The sequence below is a fragment of the Prionailurus viverrinus genome, chromosome D1 (genome assembly GCF_022837055.1).
Source record: "Prionailurus viverrinus isolate Anna chromosome D1, UM_Priviv_1.0, whole genome shotgun sequence".
Lineage (NCBI taxonomy): Eukaryota > Metazoa > Chordata > Mammalia > Carnivora > Felidae > Prionailurus > Prionailurus viverrinus.
The window spans coordinates 87640748-87656526 of NC_062570.1; the positions used below are offsets into that span (position 1 = coordinate 87640748).

At 39.3% G+C, this 15779-nt stretch overlaps 1 protein-coding gene across 5 annotated transcripts in view; it reads left to right on the forward strand.

The window, feature by feature from the left end:
- Window positions 1-221: 221 nt before the first annotated feature.
- Window positions 222-15779, forward strand: part of HIPK3 (homeodomain interacting protein kinase 3) — a 93953-nt gene continuing 78395 nt past the window's right edge. For 3 of the 5 annotated variants that reach the window (XM_047878259.1, XM_047878263.1, XM_047878262.1), the window contains exon 1: window positions 222-745. The gene's annotated coding sequence lies outside the window, so the exon portion shown is untranslated. Of the gene's footprint in view, window positions 746-1358; window positions 1516-15779 lie in introns of those variants that run through there. The other 2 variants (XM_047878264.1, XM_047878260.1) reach the window with 2 other exon arrangements.

Genomic DNA, 15779 nt, shown 5'->3' on the forward strand with positions numbered 1-15779 from the left:
CGGCGGGAGGGAGCTCCGGGTCCGGTCCACGCCGGCCGCCAGGCGGGCTCGGAGCTACAAGGGCGCGGCCGCGGGCGGGCCCCGGGGAGGGGCTTCGCGGAGGCGCCGCGGCCGGAGGCTAGCGGGGCCGCCCGGGCTCGGCGCGCAGCGCGGCCCGGCGGGCGGTGGCGCTGCGGAGGCGGCGGCCGAGGCCGGCGGGCGCGGAGGAGGGGCCCGAGACTGGGGCGGCCAGCGGCAGCTGCCTCCGTGACGACTGTCGGCAGCGCGGCGGCCTGAGGAGACCGCGCCGCGGGCCCCGGCGTCGCCGCGTCTCCCGGCTGTCTCCTTGTCCTCCTCTCGCGGCAGGGGCGTCAGGAATGGGCCCCAGCCGCCGCGGGCCCCGCACCCCGCGCCGCCCGTAGGCCCCAGCAGTCGGAGGCCGGCCGGCCGGCCTCTCGCCACCCCTCGCCCCAGCCCTGCCGTCCCCACCCCAAATCCCCGGGAAGGAAGATGAGGGAGACGCGCCCGGCGCTCAGCAGTCAGAGCAGCAGTAGCAGCAGCAGCGGTCGGGGGAGGGTGTTTCGCCGTTTCCTCTCAGCCGCCAGGACAAGATGGCAGCGGCCGCGGAGAGGGGCTGAGCCCGGGCTGGGTGGTGCCGCCTGCTGAAGCGCCTGGCTCCCTGTCCCCGGCACGGCCCCGCACCCCACCCCGGACATGCTCAGGGCTGCGGCCGCCCGAAGAGGGGAGAGCGCAGGCCTCTAGGAAGGTAAGGGAATAGGGCGAGGGGCGCCCCCACCCCCGGGTGGGGGGAGTAGCTCCTCTCGCGGGGCCTCCGGCCGGGCCCTACACCGCTGGAGAGGCCCGCAGCCGTCGCGCGTCCTGCATCCCCGACCGCCCCCCCTGCGCTCCGGCGCTCTGCGTTCCCGCCCCGGCCCCCGCCGAGCGGCGAGTCCGGGGGCCGCCTGGGGCTCGAGGCCGCCGGACGCGGGGGCCGCGCGTGCCTGGTGCGCGCGGTGGCGCAGCCTCCGGGAAGCCGCGCTGGGGCCGGGCTGGGCGGCCCCGGCCTTTCCTCTGCCAGGGTTGCGCAACCGCTCTTCCCAGCAACCGAAGTTTTGTTTAGTCCCACAGGGGGCCTCTTTCCCCACCGCAACCCTAGGCCGTAACTACGGAGACCTCTTGTCTTTCATTAAGGGGAACAAACACAAACACGCGCACGCACGCACGCAACTTGAGCGCCCCAGCCGATGGCTGCGTCCCTGGCTTTGTGGCCCAGTCACCAGCGTCGCCGAGCGGCCGGTTTAGAGGGTGTCAACTCAGGAGACGTGAGTGCGTGTGATTGTTGGGGAGGAGAAATGTGACCCGCCGCTCCGCGTCCCCTGCCGCGGCCGGAGGAAGGCGTGGCGGCCGCGCGACGGGGCTGTTGCCGGCTTCTCTCGCTACGGTGGCGGCCGCCCGCTTCCCTTCGCGAACTCGCGGAAAGACTTCGGATGGGAATGTCTGTTTTCCTGTCGGAAGAGAGACGGCTGTTTTAAAATGGTATGTGGCTCTCAGCTAAGCCTGTTGCCCAATCTTACCTCGGCTTGAGGAATTGCGCGAAAGGGTGTGTGCGTAAATTACCTTGGACCTGTTACAGAGTAGTCATAACACGTTCAGTCCTTGAACTGTGTTTTCACAACCTCTTGCTGCCCTGTTAGAATTGATTTTTCCACCTGTCAGGTCGCTGCTTCGAATTATAAGGAGCTTCTGTTAGCAACAGTGAAGTTTTTCAGGTTATCGGTCCAGTTTACAGGGAAAGCTCATGGTTGGTTCTGTTGTCGACTTTGTTAGATTGTCTCCCTGGTACTGGGCCGGGAAAGTTAGCTGGTGCACCAGCCTGGGGTTGCTTGTGCTTCTGTGTACCTTCTAGTAGTCTGGAGATCGGTTGATTCTCCCCCGCCTCCCCCGTCCCTCCCGTTTTAGGTATTTGCTTGGAAGTACTTCTGTGGCGTGGAATTACTTAATGTTCACATCATTTCACTTTATTTCAAAGTTTTAATTTCTTGGTGCCTTAATTTTGAAGAGGTACCCCTTTTGATAAAATTTTTGATGAAAACTTTTGAGCTGGATCGGTGGGCTTTGTTACCCAGCTAAAACATTTTAATCCTACATTCTCATTTAATTTTTCAGAAGCTGGGCAGGCCTCACCATATGTTTGATAATGCTAGATTCTGCTTATGTTTGCAAGTGCAGTGCTAATTTTATACAGTGAGCCATGATAAGGTTTTGATAGGTCATGATTAAACTTAGTATTTAAGTAAACAAAATAAGACTGACCTTTAAAAAGTAGTTTTTATAGTTTTATTGGTTGCATGCCACTGAACAGTAATTGAAGTGTAACCAACCAAATAAAGTACTTTTTGAAATAAGGTTTTCTTGGTATATTTATGGGCCCATTCATAAAGTGTAGACAACTCTTACTTACAAAATATAATGCTCAACTTGTTTGAGGTTTATTTTTCTTTTATTTTTGAGACGACTTGCTTTTAATTTGTGTCGAGGTGGAGGGGTGCTGAAATATTTTAGAATTTGGACATTTCATTGTGGGTTTTTTTTTTTTTTTGCACTTATCACAAAATGAAATAATTTGGACCTGAATTTTTTTTTTTTTCTACTTTAGGGAATATATTTTCTAAAAAAGACTTTTTTTTTTTTTTTAGAGAGCCTTAGATTAAAACTATGTTTTAAAAAGGTAAGATGAGCTTGAAATCTAGAACAGAACCAGTCATTAAATGTTTCAAATTTATATTTGGACATTGCTGACTACAGTAGCTAAACACATATTAGGCAAGCAGATCATAACATGGTGAGCCAGTCTTAGTTTATTGTCATAATACCTTTTCCATTGAACTAGTCATTATCTTGCTTATAAACCAGTCATTGGCTTCTGGGCATGGAGTTTTAGAGTCACATAAAAGTGGACAGTTTTTATGAGATAATTCTTCTTGTAAACATGCTTGAAAAGAAGCTTCAGATCATACTGTTTTAATTTTTTGGATGTCCTGTCATGGAGCACCATAAAATAAGGTGCAAATTACAGAGGTTGGGCTGCTGTAGCCAGTATGGCAGGGCACTTAAGTATTTGTTTATTGCAAAATTTTGAAAGCCTTTTTTTCCCCCCTTGCAACTTAAAATAGCAACAGCTGTCAAATGAGCTTTTTGATTGAGCTTTTGTTTTAAATATTTGATAAATGAACACTGAAGGTATGTATAGGTAGGGGAAAAATATAAATTTCAGAATGCTGAAAAACTGTTTCCTAAACCTGTTTCACATGCATTGAATGGAATACTGGGTTGCATGTTATTTTCCATTTGAGTGTTAGAATGACTTACTTTGGTAACTTGAAGTTAGCTTTCTATGTTCTCCGCGGCAGTTCGCCGAAGGTGGTCGTATGGTACGTTAGAATTGTGTCATCGGTAGTTAAAAGGCATGAATAATGTAGTTTCCATTGCATTCCATTTATGTTTGAGTTTAGAGATAAAGCTGTCTTGGCAATATTTGGATTTAAGTGTGTTCTAAGGAACTTTAAAGTTTTAGGTATTTAAAATATCCCTCCAGAGTTATTCTTGTCTCTCAACTATTAGAGGACACAGAGTAACTTGCTATATGATTATATTGTTGCTGCCAAAAGAAATGTTCATGTAAAAATTTCTGGGTTTGCTGCTGTCCTAATTTTCTAATGTCTGAAGTTGAGACTTAAAGTGTGGTATGTTTAACTTGGAAGTTACTTGTGAGACAAACTACTAGAATTTCGTTAACGTGGAGGAGTCTGTCAGTATGTTTTATTCCTTTTTAAAGGTGTCCCTGACCCACACCCCGCTCAGACAACTTGCTGAAAACTTTGTTTAGGTAGTCCTTTCTATATAATACAAATGTAAGTCTAAAGGAATTATTTTAAATGTCGTTACTAGTTCTGGGTCCAGCTGCTTAAAAAACAACTTGATTAGTATCTTCAAGCACTTAACAGAAGTTGAATAGTGATACATGTTTGGAGTGGAAGTTTTGAATCCGTGTGGATTTTCAGGGTAGCCAGAGGACTTACGTGGCTGACCTAAGGAAATACAGCCTACTTTTTTTGGTTGAATTAAGAGTGATTTGGGGAAGGAAAAAAAAAGTGATTTAGAGAGAAACAATATTAGTATGCTGCTTCTGTAGCTTTGTCATAACTGTTTTTTTGGATCTTATCTTAATCACTGTTAGGACCAAGCTAGAATAGATATTTGGAAGGTATATGTTACAAATTTTACCTAAATGTTTGTCATATTAGACCTTGACCTATTTGGCAGATCAGGCTGCTCTCCTCTGTTGATACTTGGGCCATATGTCATTACACAAAAGGCAACATATTGTCTGGATTCTGAGCACACATTGTTATGCTGGGGACCTGGAGGCTCTTAGGATTTGGGTTTGTGTGGAAATTAAAAAAAAAAAACAACTGGTCGAGTATTGGAAATACTGTATTTTTAGGGTGGTATTTGTGGTTTGATGACAGTTAAGTCAGTAAACTGATTTATTTTTTGTATTTTGTATTGAATGCCAAGTTTGTACTTTAGAAAGCTATCTTTTTCCAACAGAAAATCTTTGAACTGAAACAAGCCAAGGACACTATGTTTTACCTTCAGTGTATTTTGTTACTTTGACCCAAACAATATCTTCAGTTTTCTAAGACAGAATCTTTCCTTGCTGGGGAAGAGTGAATGGGAGGGAAGGTAGTGGGCAGGTAAGGTAGGGGAAGCTGGGCCCTAGTTGGAGGAAGAGGCTCATTTAATTAAATTTCGGAAACTTAGAAATCTGTTTTGACTTAAATGTTCAAGTTGCTAGAGATCAGAGTTCACTTAGTTATGAAATCAGTGAAATATGGGGTAGCTTGGGGGAAAGATTAGGAATATACGGTGGCACCTGTTAAAAGATCGGATTTATGAAATAATACCTGTTTATCATCCTTGACCGGTTTTTAAAACCCACTCCCTGCCCTTACCTTCCTTTCTTTTTGTCTTTTGTCTTTTCAATCCAAAGGACTTTGCTTAATGTAGAATTTAGGAAAGACAAACGTTCTGTACAGTTACAAAAATTTTACATTATATGCCTAATTTGAAACCAGAAGTGTGAAGAGCATAGAACATATTAATTGCTATTAAAATGAGTTTGATTTATAGGAATAACCTTTTTTTTTTTTTTTTTTTAGAGATACTTGAAAATAAAACTAAGGTGCATATAATAAATGAATGGAGGTTTCTCAAGTTGAATTAAAACCCGACTTCTCTGCTGTCAGTCCATGTTTACTTTCTGAGATTAACATCTCTTCTTTTAAAGATTAGATTTCCAGATGTACTTTTCATTTTTTTTTTTGTTGCAGTGTCTTTTTTTTCCCTTAAAAAGATCATACCTAAAAGAAACGGAGATTTAGAGAAGAATAATGAAGAGAAATACAGTAGTTTGTACCTTTGAGCTGTACTTTAGGTAAGGATCGAAATTGTGAAAGGCTAATTCTTGGTCACATTGTAAATAAAGGATTGTCAGAGGTAGTCATAATTTTTTTATTTTTTTTATTTTACGTAATTGTTCATGCTGGAGCATCTTTTCTAATTTGAAAAATTGTTTAGATTTGATAGATTTTTGAAGTAATTAGATGAACAGAATGAGTCATTACCTCCACCTTTAGAATTGTATAGTTTTTATAAATTACATTTGATTGCATATGGCTTACCAAGAACGTTGCCTTTAAAATTTGATAGAAACTATAAAACTTGGCTGCAAATGACTAGCCAGTTACTGTTTACCATGGTTTGACTTATGATTTCTTGACTTTACTATGGTGTAAACACATGTGTATACACATTTGTGTACTTGGAATTTTGAATTTTGATCTTTTTCCAAGCTAGCAACATGGGGTCTGATACTCTTCCTGTAATGCTGGGCAGAGGCAGTCGCAGCTCCCAGACAGCTGACGATCATGAGGGTCAACAGTGATATACTTAAAACCATTCTGTACCACGACAACTACTCTGTTTTTCACTTTCACTATTCAGTACATTACTTGAGATACTCACCACTTTATTATAAAATAGGCTTTGTGTTAGATGATTTTGCCCAAGTGTAGGCTAATGGGTTTGAGCATGTTTAAGGTGGACGAGGCTAAGCTATGATGTTTGGTAGGTTAGGTGTATTAAATGCATTTTCTACTTGGTATTTTCAGTTTATGATGGGTTTATCGGGATGTGATCCGTTTTAAGTTGGAGATATGTATTCCTTTTAGAAATTGAAAAATAAAAGCATATGACTTACTAAAAATGTTTATGTTAATGTCAGTTCTTTAGCTTCCCTCTACTTTGTTGTGTATTATTCATAAATTAAATACAGTATCTTAGCATTTTTTAAAAATATGAAATAGTAAGCTTTGAAACATTTGCAGAAAAAACTTGATTAGAAAATGTTTCATACCCTGTGAAGTGGTTATTTAAAGGGCTTAAAGATATCATTTGCGGATATTTTGACTGAGTGCTATCTGTTTAATAATACAACAAGAGCCTTGTAGGTTTGGTAAACTATACGACTTTAGATATATAATGTACAGTTTTAAATAGTTAATAAGTTAGATAGAGTGATAACATATTGAAAATTGAACCTGACTTTCTAGAGACATTTCTTCTAAGGTATTTAAATTAATACTTTGGAGGGCTTTAAATATGTAATTTGTGATAACTTATATTAAGATTAAATAGCATAAAGTGGCAAAATCATAATGAAAACTGCTGGTTATGTGCTATATAGTTTATAGCTATGATGTTACATTTCACTACCTTCTCAAATCCATGTTTTGGACCAATTCGTAATCAGTTTCAGTGGAGGCAGTACAAGTATCTCTGCAGTATATTAATTGTAGTTTTGTGTTTTAAGTTAGATAAGAATAGTATTGGGTTCAAAAATATTAGGTTTTTAATCTGGTTACTATGCTTAAAGTATTTTTTTGTAGCTGGACCACAGATACCACAAATAAATGAAATTTTATTGTGTCAGGTAAAACAATGATAAAATATGTGAGTGAAAACTGTTTTATCTGGTATATATTTGGGTGTCCACTAAGTGCAGTATACTGTGCTATGAATGAAGAGAGGAAGACATGGTTCCTGCTTTGAGCAAATAGTAGGTGAAATTAGCCTACTACTGTACATGTTCTTTTATATTTGTGCGTATGTATGTGAGCTGGAGAACACTGCCTGAGAAAAATGATACACATATAGCATGTTCAAGTTTTTGTTTTTGTTTTTTTTTAAGACTGTTTATTTAATAAATAAATGATATTTAAAATTATCAGGAATGGTTTAGCTTCTGAAAGTTGTATATTAATACTTGCCATCCTTGTGGTGTTGAAAGGGGAAAAAGTCACTTGAACATATGAAAAAGATTCTATGAATTTAATTTTTGTTACAAGCTTTTCTGTCAAGTCTAACAAGTTTAGTAGTCTCACGGTTTTATAGAAATAGGTTGTATGTTAATTTAAATCAAGTGGAAATTCATATTTCTTAGATATGGTTAATCCAGTTCTCTTATTCTCATGGTTTTTCCTTTTGGACATGCACAGTTCTTGCATTGCTTGAGAAAATTCTAATAGGTTTGCTTTGCTAACTGTATTATTACCTTCTAAATTTGGAATGCAGAGCTCTTCAAACCTCATTCCTATGCGAATTGGAAAGAAAATAGAAGGTGAAAACCAGGGTATAGATAGAATTCCATTTTAAGGTACTTTTAAGAATATTGAAATTGCTAGTTGTAACTTATTTGAAGTCACTATGCAGAAGGGCTATTGCTTGTTGTTAATTTATGTAAATCAAAAGTATATATAACTTGGGGTCCTTGAAGCCAAGTCATGCAAAAAGGACAAGTATTTTATTACATTGCCCCTTTATAATTGTATATGATATAGTCTTAATGAAATTTGACAATTTTGTGCGATCTTGATATTTTATACCTGTGAATTTAAAATTGAACTCTGTGTGGAAACTCAGGTTGTTAGGGACTATAACATAATTGGTTTGCCAATACTTTTGAGTAGAAAACACTTGGAATGTTTGCCTTCTGAGTTGCCCTAAGCCCAGTGTGGCATTTCTGAAAGTATATCCAGTTGCTACTCTGTTACTTGTGAAATCTCTCTTAAGTATCTCACATCTGAGGGTATATCTAGCTTGAAATTGTTTCTCATAATCTGACTGGAAGAAAATGCCTCAATTTATAACTTAGGAGGTAACCTAATACATTACATTTTGGGAAATTTTTACATTTCAAAATATGAAATAGTATCTGAACTGTTTCTTCAGGTCAGAGACCATGTCTTAAAAGTTTTTATATCCCTTAAACTGCATAATAGACATTGGGGAATCAAACATATAATTATTATAAAAGTAATCAAATACAGGCATGTGCTGCTTTACCTATATCCTTTAATCAAGGTAGCATCTTTACTGAACAGCTTTACAGGTACCTGCCCACACACTTTGCTTCTCAAAACCCTACTCTACCCCTCACTTCTTTTTTTTTTTTTTAATTTTAAAAAATATTTATTTTTGAGACACACACACACACACACACACACACACACACAGTGAGCAGGGGAGGGGCAGAGACAGAGGGAGACACAGAATCTGAAGCAGGCTCCAGGCTCCGAGCTGTCGGCACAGAGCCTGACATGGGGCTCCAACCCACAAACCTCCAAATCATGACCTGAGCTGAAGTTGGATGCTTAACTGACTGAGCCACCCAAGTGCCCCAACCCCTCACTTCTTTAATTCTAGCAGATGAGTCTATTTCCTGCATAGAGGTCAATAGGTATGAACTTCCTCCAGATTTCCAACCCTCTACCCCTGGATATAACTTCTACTAGTACACCCTGTATATTTTCACCACTCTCTGAAGGACTGAAACAAGATTCCTCCAAGATTCCTGCCTGTTGTCTATTGTGGATTTCATCTGGAAATGTTTTTTTTTTCAGCATCTTGAGCCTGTCCAATAACTTCAAGCCTCCCCTTCCCCCCTTTCTTGGGCCTTTTTTCTTCAGCCTTTAAAAATGTTCAGATATCTGAGATCTTTTTTTTTTTTTTAATGTTTATTTATTTATTTTGGGGAGGGGGACAGAGAAAGAGGGAGAGAGAGAATCCCAAGCAGCCTCTGAGCTGTCAATGCAGAGCCGACGTGAGGGCTTGATTTCATGAACTGGGAGATCAAGACCTGAGCTGACATTAAGAGTTGGATGCTCAGCTGACTGGGCCACCCAGGCATCTCTCAGATACCTGAGATCTAAAGCAGCCATCTTTTATTTTGCACTTTTTTTTTTTTAAGTTTACTTTTATTTGTTTTGAAAGAAAGAACGGGTGGGGGAGTGGCATAGAGAGAGGGAGGACAGAGGATCAGAAGCAGTTTCTGCACTGACAGCAGATAGCCCGATGAGGGGCTCAAACTCATGAACTGCAAGATCATGACTTGACTCCAAGTCAGACACTTAACCAACTGAGCCACCCAGGTGCCCCATAAAGCAGCCATCTTTCAATTGTGCCTCCTCAGATGTGGACCTGGCTTCCTTTTTATTTCTTCCAAACTTCTTAAATGTGTACTTTACCCTCTGTTTGCTTTTGTATTCATTTCTTAGCCCTGGGCAGTAGAGTTCTGTCCATGCCACTCTAGTGAAATTACTTCTGCTAAGCTCTCCACTAGTTTCTTTTATTCACAATCTATGTATTCCTCCAGGTGATTGCATCCATAGTATACCCTACTTAATTCCGAGCTTTCAGCTCATCTTTAGAACTAGTGAGGTCCATATTTCCCCCCACAGCTAGCTCAGATTGAATTATCTTATTTCAAAATTTGTTTCTTTTTCTGTATTTCCTCTTTGTTATCTTCACTCATTTCTATTGCAGTTTATGTTGAAACTTTAAATCTTAAAATATTTATTTCTGGTGGATACATTAAAAAAACCCAACAAAATCTGCATGTTGTAAAACAAAATTTAGTAGTAGTTATCAAGTTTCCTTTTTGGAAATCCATACTAAGAAAATTGGGAATGTAAAAAAACTATTTATATGAAAATATTCATCACAACTTTATATAATATAGTGAACAAATTGGGAGGAAAAGCAGTTCAACAAATTATAGTATGCACACATGGTAGAATATTATGCTGCTATTCAAAATATCCTAGAGAGAACAAATTGGCATACCAAGTTATACATGTACCATGATTGGAAACATATGATAAAACATACCCTGGAATGACTAGAAGGAAATAGGTTCGTTTTACTGAATATTTTGTCATTTGTAGTAACTGAATAATTTAAAAATGATTTTTATACAGAAATTTCACCTCTTCCTGGAGTGAACAGTGTGTATGCTTTCATGAGTTTAAGGCAAAATATGTTAAATTTCATGTATTAGTCTTGTCTACCCATATTCTAGCAGTCTTATTGCAGGTAATGGTAATGGTGTAGTGATCATTTTTACCCTTTTCAATTTGCAGGGTCTCTATGAACAAATAACATTTTTTAGATTTTTTTTGTTTACTTTGAGAGAGAGAGAACGCTTGCACAGGTGTGTGCATACATGGGCTGGGGAGGGGCAGAGAGATAGGGAGAGAGAGAACCCCAAGCAAGCTCAGCGCTATCACCACAGAAAGGCAGAGCCTGACATGGGGCTCCATTTCATGGCTGTGAGATCATGACCTGAGCCAAATCAAGAGTCGGTCGCTTAACCGACTGAGCCACTCTTGGCACCCCTTAAGTTTTAACATTGTTATAAAATAACTGTTTTGGCAGATTCATCATGTATAGTTGATATGTGATCATTACTTTTATGTTTGAGATTCTATCTAATTTCTTATGCAAAAGCCTAAAAAATGATACAAAGTCACTTTTGGCCAGTAAGAGATTTATAGTTATTATCTAAAAATAAATTTCTCATCGTAAACTGTTAACTGTTTTGTGGCCATTTTAAGTCATGATTTAACATACTTTTTCTTTATTTTATCCCATGATATCAATAGTTGGCCTTAATTTTGAACTTAAAATGTGTTAGCTGTCACTTACTTAGGCATCTTCAAATGGAATTAAAGTTTTGTAATCGCCTTTTTTATCTTTCTAATATGTTGATGGCATTTAAAAAGTTTCTTAAGCTAGATCTGAATATATTTTTCTTACATTTGTAATTCTGATACATAAACTTTATAGTATCATGTATGATAGTGTGGCTTTTTACACTAATGTGAAAAATTTTTTTTCCGGTGTTTATGTGGGGCTTGTAGTAGACAAATATTTTTGTCACCCTTGTTAATTCCATATAAATCTACAGTTTTAGTGCAAGGCTTATTACAAGCAATCTGATAATGTGTCATTTTATTTATTTTTAGTTTATTTTTAACTTTTTAAATGTTTTTATTTATTTTTGAGAGAGAGAAAGAGAGAGACAGAGTAAGTGTGGGGGAGGGGCAGAGAGAGAGGGAGACACAGAATCTGAAGCAGGCTCCAGGCTCTGAGCTGTCAGCACAGAGCCCGACGTATGGCTCGAACCCATGAACTGTGAGATCATGACCTGAGCTGAAGTCGGATGCTTAACCGAGCCACCCAGGTGCCCCTATTTTTTATTTTTTTTGATTGAGCACGTGTTCGAGCAGAGAGTGGGGAGGAAGAGAGAGAGGGGAGAGAGGATCCCAAGCAGGCTCTGTAGTATCAGCAGAGTCTGATGTGGGGCTTGAAACCGTGAACCATGAGATCATGACCTTAGCTGGAGTTGGATACTTACCCAACTGAGCTCCCTAGCCCGTGCCCCCCACCCCCTGCCAATTTTATTTTTAGGAATCTCTGTGCTCAATATAGGGCTCGAACTCACTACCCTGAGATCAGGAGTCACATGCTTTACCAACTGAGCCAGCCACGTGCCCCAGCAGTGTGTGTGTCATTTAAAAAAGTTAATGATTAGAGTTAGAACCAAACATAAGCGGTTCTAAAAGATTTCTAAGAATTCAGTGTCCTTTCTTTGAGAGTACTCTTTTGAGCAGCAGGTTGTTTTCTTTCCTCCTTAGGTCTTTATGAATTTACATTGTTCTTTAGTTTCTTTCTGAGGTTCTTGGGGAGACTTGTTATAAATCTCTGCCTTGTCCCCTTCCTCACATTTGTCATGAGAATGAAGAGGTATTTATTTTTCTTAACATATTTTCATTTCTGTTCCTTCTATTGTTTCTGATGAGATACCATAGTTTCCTGAAGCACAGGATTTCCTGAAGCCATTGTGAGACACCCCAGTTCACGAGATATATATGACAGTTAAAATTTGAAACTTAAAAAATAGTGTTTCCATATTGGAAAGGTTTTGAAGGTACTTCACAAAATTTCTAAAAAAGGACATATAAAGTGGCATATCGGGCCACTAAAATATGAGTATGGAGAGAACATAATTGTAGGGAAAAAAACCTAACAACTTTGAATTTAGGAGTGTAGGTCACCTTAGGGCCATGTAGGATCTTAAAGGAATGTGGAAAGAACAAGTAGTTGACTTTTTGTTCCAGTTTATTGTTTCAAGCCCTAAAACGTTCATAAATATTTTTCAAAACTAAAAGTACTATAATCAAGCTTATGCTGCTGTAAATATTTGTCTTTTCAGCTTTTACAAATACAAAACTGTTATTTGTGTGGGTGGCGGGGGGGAGCAGCTACAATTCTCACTTCACGGGTGTTTAGATTTTAATTCTTGTGATATATGTTACTCTGGAGTGATAGTTCTCTTTCAGTTATGAGTACAAAATGAAAATGTCAAAGTTGTTTATTTAGGATAGCCTGTAATTTTGAGAAGTTTTGTAGAACAGGTTCTCTGATTCTATAAATGTTCATTTAGAACTTTGAATCATCATTTCTTACAAAAATTTTATCACCTGAATTTTTGCTTTATAATGCTTTGTCAGCAATGGACATTTGATCAAATTATTAATCTAGGATTCAGCTTCCTCTGTTGATTTGAGTTGTTTTAGAGATACATTAGGCTAGGAGGTATTCTGGTAAGGATCATTGGACTTTTGGTTTTTTTGGTCTTTAATATTTCATACTCCTCTTTGCCTAAAAGTTACATAGATTTTTTTCTTTTTTATACAAAACATAAAATTTTGTGGTAGTTATTTTGGACAGATTTCCTATAAAATAGGAAATTTCCTATAAAGGGGGCACTTGGGTGGTTCAGTCAGTTAAGCATCTGACTTCAGCTCAGGTCTCATGGTCTCATGGTTCGTGGGTTCAAGCCCTGTGTCGGGTGCTGTGCTGACAGCCGGGAGCCTTGAGCCTGCTTCAGATTCTGTGTCTCCCTCTTTGTCCCTCCCCCGCTCGTGTTCTATCTCTCTCTTTCTCAAAATGAATAAACATTAAAAAAAAATAATTCATTTGGCTTTCTATTGAGGGAGTTGTTCATAACCCAAAGTTATAGAGCTGTTTACTTTTTCTAGCAATCCATCATGCAGGTATTGATACATACTGAATGACCATTTGAATAAAAGTTTTCAGGATGCCTGGGTGGCTCAGTTGATTGAGTGTCAGCCTTTGGCTCAGGTCAGGGTCTCCCAGTTCGTGGGTTTGAGCCCTGCATCAGGGTGTGTGCTGACAGTGCAGAGCCTGCTTTGGATTCTCTCCCTCTCTTTCTGCCCCTCCTCTGCTCACACCCTCTCAGTTAAAGAAAAAAAAAAAGAAAGAAATATTAAAATAAAATAAATACATTTTCTTTGTACTAAAGTTTTATAAACTAGATTTACATTGTTAGTCTTAAAGTTTTCTTCAAGGAAGGGAGTGCTTCAGGTGAACTTTTTATCTTTGGTCAATTTTTCTTTTTTTTTTTTTTTGAAAAAATTTTTAAACGTTTATTTATTATTGAGAGACAGAGACAGAGCATGAGCATGGGAGGCACAGAGAGAGAGGAGGAGACACAGAATCCGAAGCAGGATCCAGGCTCTGAGCTGTCAGCACAGAGCCCGACACGGGGCTTGAACTCACAAACCGTGAGATCATGACCTGAGCCAAAGTCCGACGCTTAACCGACTGAGCCACACAGGCGCCCCACTTTGGTCCATTTTTCTATCAGTATTTCATTTCTGTGTTTTTATGTTGTTTTATTTCTTAAAATTTAACTTAGGGGCGCCTGGGTGGCGCAGTCGGTTGGGCGTCCGACTTCAGCAGGTCATGATCTCGCGGTCCGGGAGTTCGAGCCCCGCGTCGGGCTCTGGGCTGATGGCTCGGAGCCTGGAGCCTGTTTCCGATTCTGTGTCTCCCTCTCTCTCTGCCCCTCCCCCGTTCATGCTCTGTCTCTCTCTGTCCCAAAAATAAATAAACGTAGAAAAAAAAAATTTTTTAAAAAAATAAAATTTAACTTAAAAAGTTTTTTTAAAGTAAGTTTTATACCTAACGTGGGGCTTGAACTCAAGACCGCGAGATCAAGAGTCCCGTGCTCTGCTGACTGAACCAGCCAAGCACCCCCAGGGTCTGATTTTAGATAGCTTAAAAAAATCTAGAGAATTATATGCTTTAGTAAGCATAGTCCTTAAGTATTCTTTTAATTAACTCTTTTTCAGCTTTTCTAAAGTAAAGGTTGGGGGGGGGGACGTGTATTGCAGGGTGATTTCTAGCAGCTTTGAAATGTCCAACAGGTCATTTTCTGTTCCAAAAGTTGGAATGTTTTGCTAAGTCAGATGAAGCTTGTTATTTAACATGCTGATTTGTGTTATAGTCAACACATTCTCTAGATGCTTTGTTCACAATACTGCTGGAAAATACCCAAGACTTTAGTGTTTTCAGATAAATGTTTTGTAGGCACCTCAGATAGCAAGTTTATTTTATGAAGCTTTACATTAGGGGAAGTTCATTTATGTGAACATGTTTCTTATGTGAAATGTTTTAGCGTAAGTAATTTCCTGGGCAGAATACTGGTAAAATAACCTGTTAATGATACAGGTATTTAAAATACTGATATTTAAATGACCAATAAAGAGAGTTAAACTCATTTACTATTCACATTGAACACTTAATTTCTGGTGTATTTATCTATTGTTTTCTAATTGGACATGTTATTTTGTCTTTTATAAATACACTCTTTGAACAGTAATTGAGAAATGAAACCGTGTGACTAGAAACTACTTTTTATTGTCTGAGTATTGCTAGTTAATGTGGTTCTATTTTCTAATTCCTATTGTAGAGCCTTGTATAGACTAGTACTAGGATTCTCTGTCTTTTCAAGAATAAGAAGCCCTTTTTGTCAAATTAATTGGAGCACATAGTGAAATTCTACTTTTAGTCTCCATTGAAGAAATTACATAATGACCAAGAGCTCCAGAAACTACTGTGAATTAAGTAATACTTTTAAATGAAAAGATTTCTTCTCATTGCTTATGAATACTTTTTTTTTTTTTTTTTTTTTAATGTTGGCAGATGATCCCAGGGACTCATTGTGTATCTGATGATTCTAGATTTTAGGTGATCTGGGTCATGTCTAAAATACTCAAAAGTACATTCCCAAATGAGTAACCCTTGAAGAGCAGCCTTGTGCAAGAAAAACATTTATTTTATGCCTGTCATTCATATTTTTTTTCTGTTTAACTTACCACTTAACAAAAATTCAGACCTACAAAAAAATTACAATAGTACAAAGAATTCTTATGTATCTTTCACCTAGATTCTTCAGATATTAATATTTTATTCCATTTGTATTTACCTTTTTTCTCTCTATATGTATCTGTATTTTCCTGAACTTTGTG